This window comes from Symphalangus syndactylus, chromosome 4 (genome assembly GCF_028878055.3).
Source record: "Symphalangus syndactylus isolate Jambi chromosome 4, NHGRI_mSymSyn1-v2.1_pri, whole genome shotgun sequence".
Lineage (NCBI taxonomy): Eukaryota > Metazoa > Chordata > Mammalia > Primates > Hylobatidae > Symphalangus > Symphalangus syndactylus.
Genome location: NC_072426.2, coordinates 73,239,888 through 73,246,062, shown reverse-complemented (window position 1 = coordinate 73,246,062; position 6,175 = coordinate 73,239,888). Strand labels below are relative to the sequence as shown.

Below are 6,175 nucleotides of genomic sequence, written 5' to 3'. Positions count from 1 at the left end.
GTTAAAATAATTGAAGTGTGGTTATGGCAACCCTTCCAGCTTTCATGATTTTGGAGATTGCTATGATTTGGGTATGGTTTGAGTTTATTTCCCCCAAAAACTCGTGTTGAAATTTGATCTCCAAGGTGGCAGCGTTGGGAAGTGGGTCTAGTGGGAGGTGTTTGGGCCACAGGGGTGGATCCCTCATGAATGGCTTGGTGCTGTTCTCACGGTAGTGAGTGAGTTCTTGAATTAGTCTTGGATTAGGTCTCTTGGGAATGGATTAGTTCTCAGAAGGGCGGGTTGTTATAAAGCCAGGACATTCCTCAGGTTTTGCCTTTCTTCACACATGTCCATTTCACCTTCGACCTTTCCCCCTTGTTTGCTTGTTTTTTTTTTTTCTTTTGAGACAGAGTCTTGCTCTGTCACCAGGCTGGAGTCCAGTGACATGATCTCGGCTTACTGCCACCTCTGCCTCCTGGCCTCAAACAATTCTCCTGCCTCAGCCTCCCGAGAAGCTGGGACTACAGGCGTATACCACCATGACCAGCTAATTTTTTGTATATTTTTAGTAGAGACAGGGTTTCATCATGTTGGCCAGGGTGGTCTCGAACTCCTGACCTCAAACGATCTGCCCACCTTGGCTTCCCAAAGTGCTGGGATTACAAGCTTGAGCTGCCGTGCCCAGCCTCTCCAACATATTTTAACCTACCATGAACCCCTCATCAGAAGCCAAGCAGGTGCTGGAGCCTTGCTTTTCACACTTCCTAGCCTGCAGAACCAACTAAATAAACCTCTTTTCTTTATAAATTACCCAGCCTGAGTTATTCTGTTATTGCAAAAAGAAAAGGTTAAGACATAGGTGATCTTCCTTCCTTGCCTAACACAGCCATGGCTGTGTCCCAAGAAGCATCTGAAGTGGGTAGCAGCTCCAAAGCATTGGATGCTGGATAAATTGACCAGTGTGTTTGCTCCTTGTCCATCCAGTGGTCCCCACAAGCTGAGAGAGTGCCTCCCCCTCATCATTTTCCTAAGGAACAGACTTAAGTATGACCTGACAGGAGAGGAAGAAGATTTGCATGCAGCAGTTCATTAAGATTGATGGCAAGGTCTGAACTGATATAACCTACCCTGCTGGATTCATGGATGTCATCAGCATTGACAAGATGGGAGATAATTTCTGTCTGATCTGTGACACCAAGAGTTGCTTTGATGTACATCTTCTTACACCTGAAGTGGCTAAGTACAAGTTGTGCAAAGTGAGAAAAATCTTTTTTTTTTTTTTTTTTTTTTTGAGACGGAGTCTCGCTCTGTCGCCCAGGCTGGAGTGCAGTGGCGCAGTCTCGGCTCACTGCAAGCTCCGCCTCCCGGGTTCACGCCATTCTCCTGCCTCAGCCTCTCCGAGTAGCTGGGACTACAGGCGCCCGCCACCGCGCCTGGCTAATTTTTTGTATTTTTTAGTAGAGACAGGGTTTCACCGTGGTCTCCATCTCCTGACCTCGTGATCCGCCCGCCTTGGCCTCCCAAAGTGCTGGGATTACAAGCGTGAGCCACCGCGCCCGGCCGAGAAAAATCTTTGTGGGCACAAAAGGAATCCCTCATCTGGTGACTCATGATGCTCGCACCATCCACTACCTTGATCCCCTCATCGAGGTGAATGACACCATTCAGATTGATTTGGAGACTGGCAAGATTACTGATTTCATCAATTTTGACGCTGTTAAGCTATGTATGGTGACTGGAGGTGCTAACCTGGAAAGAATTGGTGTGATCACCAACAGAGAGAGGCACCCTGGATCGTTTGATGTGGTTCATGTGAAAGATGCCAATGGCAACAGCTCTGCCGCTCGACTTTCCAACATTTTTGTTATTGGCAAGGGCAACAAACCATGGATTTCTCTTCCCCAAGGAAAGGGTACCTGCCTCACCATTGCTGAAGAGAGAGACAAAAGACCGGCAGCCAAACAGAGCAGTGGGTGAAATTGTCCCTGGGTGACATGTTAGATCTTTGTACATAATTAAAAATAACGTGGCATGATTAATAGCCAAAAAAAAAAAAAAAAAAGACATAGGTGATCTTCAGCCTGACAGCTAAGTCCTCCTGCATCTGTGTTCAGAATGTGTCAGTTATGTACTTGTTTAATTAAATAGAATAGTAAGTCAAAATGTGTTATTTGGGGGGAACTCATATTTCCTGGGAGGAGTTTTGTGAAATAAATGTTCAGCAGTTAGAGATTTTCCTTCTTGTTGCAGGGAATGGCTTTTCTCAGTTAGGCAATGATAAAACTTTCTACTATTAGGAAAGTAGAGTATAGTAACATCATGTATTTAAATGGAAAAATCAGTATAAGCTTTTGGCTTTAAAAAAGAAATATATTTTCTAGCTCTATCACTCTTGAATTTGGTCCCATGGCAACAGCAGCACATTTACATGTAACCAGCTGCAGTGATTGTTAAACTCCTATCTTCCTTGTTGTTGTATGTGACCACTGGGGACAGTAATTCTTCCTGTCTTTTGTATAGTCTCTACAATTTCTGGGACTTTTTAACAGTGTTGTATTCAACATTTTTCTTATACAGATAGATGTAAGTATAAGTTGGTCTCTAATACTACTGCCTACCAAAAAGAGAAAGACTCCTAGAGGACAGCTGATTCCATGTCTTGCGGCAAGAAAATTCAGGATGGTTTTTGGAACTTCATGTCTAGCCAAAAAGCAAGAATGTCTTTAAGGATGCCAGAGCAATGCTATAGGGCAAAGTAACTTGCTTAAATGGTTTCCCATCATGAACAATAACAATTATTGTTAATAAATTAATTAGAACAAATTGAATCTATAAAAGGCCAAGGGTTTATGATACCTGAAAAGGGAACATTAGCATAAATTATACAAAAGTTAATGTACTGAAAAATAAGAGTGATTATAAGAAAATATGTTTTATTTGTATTGATTTTAATAAATAAAAGAGGAAGTGTGTGTGTTTTCTTTCTTTCTTTAAGTTTTTACCTATTTTTCGAGTATGGATGTATAATTCTTTCTATCTGCATAAGAAAAATGTTGAATACAACACTGTTAAAAAGTCCTAGAAATTATAGAGACTATACAAAAGACAAGAAGAATTACTGTCCCCAGTGGTCACACACAACAACAAGGAAGATAGGAGTTTAACAATCACTGCAGCTGGTTACACATAAGATGCAAAAAAGAGTTCAATAGAGTTAAATGTGCCAAATGTCTTAGAGAGGAAAGCTAACTGTGCATCTCCTAGGTAATTAAACTTCTTGATAGTCCTACTGGTTATAGTGAAATACAACAAGAAATGAATATGGTTTTAATATGAAAACAGACTAGGTGAATATATAATAGCAGAACATGTTATCTAACACTAGCCAACCAGGACTATAAAGAAAAAGTAAACGATTTGGATTTTTGCTTGTTTTGTGTTTTAAAGACAGGGTCTTACTCTATCGCCCAGACTGGAGGGCAGTGGGGCGATCCTAGCTCACTGCAGCCTCCAATTCCTGGGCTCAATTGATTCTCCCACCTCAGCATCTCAAAGTGCTGGGATTGCAGCCATAAAGAAGAATGAGTTCATGTCCTTTGCAGGGACATGGATGAACCTGGAAACCATCATTCTCAGCAAACTAACACAGGAACAGAAAACCAAACACCATATGTTCTCACTCATAAGTGGGAGTTGAACAATGAGAACACATGGACACAGGGAAGGGAATATGAGACACCAGGGCCAGTCAGAGGGTGGGGGACAAGGGGAGGGAGAGCATTAGGACAAATACCTGATGCATGCGGGGCTTAAAATCTAGGTGACAGGATGCCGCAAACCACCATAGCACATGTATACCTATGTAACAGACCTGCAAATTCTGCACATGTATCCCAGAACTTAAAGTAAAAAAAAAGAGAAAGAAAAAGTGCTGGGATTACAGACATGAGTCTCTGTGCCCTGCTCAAAGTAAACTATTTTGAAGGAAGATAGCAAGTTGCAAAAAATAAAACATAAGCTAAAAATGATCTTGAAAAGTTTTACTGAGATGATAAATGGAGGCTTACTGTAAACAAGAAGTTCAGCCCCCATGACCAGGGATCAAATTAGACTCACCTAAGAAGCCCTCAAGTCCTGTGCTCTGATGAACAATCTTTAATAAGCCACATCTTACAACTTTGGCTGGTCTATGGAGTATTTTTCTTTTGGGTCTGGTAAGATTACTGCAATTCTGAGAATGTATCAAAAAATTGTTATGAAAACTCAAGATGTTATTAAAATAAAAATAACTATAACCCAAAAAAGGTATAAAAACAACTACAAACATAATAAAGTTAGCCCGTTATTCTGATGTCTCAAAAATAATTTAAGTATAATAATACATTTTATTATCGTTTGTATGTTTTATTTACCATCTGAAGTGTTTGAAATGTCTTAGAAATCAACCATACTAATAAATATATTTGTAATTACAGTTTAAAATTTTTTGGGGAAATGTAATTAATTAAATTTAATTCTTAAATGTTCAAGAAAATTTAGTTTTCAAATATTAGATATATGAGGTTTAATAATCTGAGCATTAAACAAAGTACACATAGCTAGGAGTATTCTTCTCCACGTCCCAAAGCCCCTGGTCATTGAAGAATGTACCCAACAGTTCAGAGGGATAATGATATGGTTAGGCTTTGTGTCCCCACCCAAATCTCATCTTGAGTTGTAATCCCCATAATCCCCACGTGTCAAGGGCAGGACCAGGTGGAGGTAATTGGATCATGGGGGGTGGTCTCCCCCCTGCTGTTCTCGTGATAGTGAGTGAGTTCTCATGATATCTGATGGTTTTATAAGTGTCTGGCACTTCCCCTGCTTGCACTCACTCTGTTCTGCCACCCTGTGAAGAAGGTGCCTGCTTCTCTTTTGCCTTCCACCATGATTGTAAGTTTCCTGAGGCCTCCCCAGCAATGCAGAACTGTGAGTCAATTAAACCTCTTTCCTTTATTAAGTTACCCAGTCTCAGATATTTTTTCATAATAGTGTGAGAATGGACTAATACAGTAAATTGGTACCAAGGTAGTGGGGCACTGCTATAAAGATACCCAAAAATGTGGAAGTGAATTTGGAACTAGGTAACAGGCAGAAGTTGGAACAGTTTGAAGGGTTCAGAATAAGACAGGAAGATGTGGGAAAATTTAAAACTTCCTAGAGACTTGTTGAATGAATGGTTTTAACTAAAATGCTGATAGTGGTATGGACAATGAAGTCCAGGCTGAGGCTGTCTCAGATGTAGATGAGGAACTTATTAGGAACTGGAGCAAAGGTGACTCTTGCTATGCTTTAGCAAAGAGACTGATGGCATTTTGCCCCTGCCCTAGGCAATGTGGAACTTTGAACTTGAGAGAGATGATTTACGGTATCTGGCAGAAGAAATTTCTAGGCAGCAAAGTGTTCAAGATGTGACTTGGGTGCTCTTAAAAGCATTCAGTTTTATGCCTCTGCAAAGACATGGTTTGGAATTGGAACTTATGTTTAAAAGGTAAGCCAAGCATAACAGTTTGACAAATTTCCAGCCTGACAAAGCAATAGAAAAGAAAAACCCATTTTCTGAGGAGAAATTCAAGCCCGCTGCAGAAATTTGCTTAAGTAATGAGGAGTCAAATGTCGATCTCCGAGACAATGGGGAAAATGTTTCCAGGGCATGTCAGAGGTCTTCTTGGCAGAACCTCTCATCACAGGACCAGAAGCTTAGGAGGAAAAAGTGGTTTCATGGGCCAGGCCTAAGGCCTTGCTGCTTTGTGCAGTCTTGGGACTTGGTGCCCTGCATTCCAGCTATGGATAAAGGGGCTAAGGCAAAGCTCAGGATGTTGCTTCAGAGGGTGCAAGCCCAAAGCCTTGGTGGTTTACATATGGTGTTGGGCCTGTGGGTGTACAGAAGTCAAGAATTGAGGTTGGGGAACCTCTGTCTAGATTTTGGAGGATGTATGGAAATGCTTGGGTATCTAGGCAGAAGTTTGCAGCAAGGGCAGAGCCCTTACGGAGAACCTCTGCTAAAGCAGTGTGGAAGGGAAATATGGGGTCAGAGCCCCCACACAGACTCCCCACTGGGACACTGTCTAGTGGAGCTGTGAGAAGAGGGCCACTGTCCTCCAGATGCCAGAATAGTAGATCCATCAACAGCTTACACCAGGCACCTGGAAAA

The 6,175-nt window shown here is 41.6% G+C and overlaps 1 pseudogene; it reads left to right on the top strand.

The window, feature by feature from the left end:
- Positions 1–884: 884 nt before the first annotated feature.
- LOC129480254 (small ribosomal subunit protein eS4, X isoform-like) lies at positions 885–1,959 on the top strand (annotated as a pseudogene).
- The last annotated feature ends 4,216 nt before the right edge of the window (positions 1,960–6,175 follow it).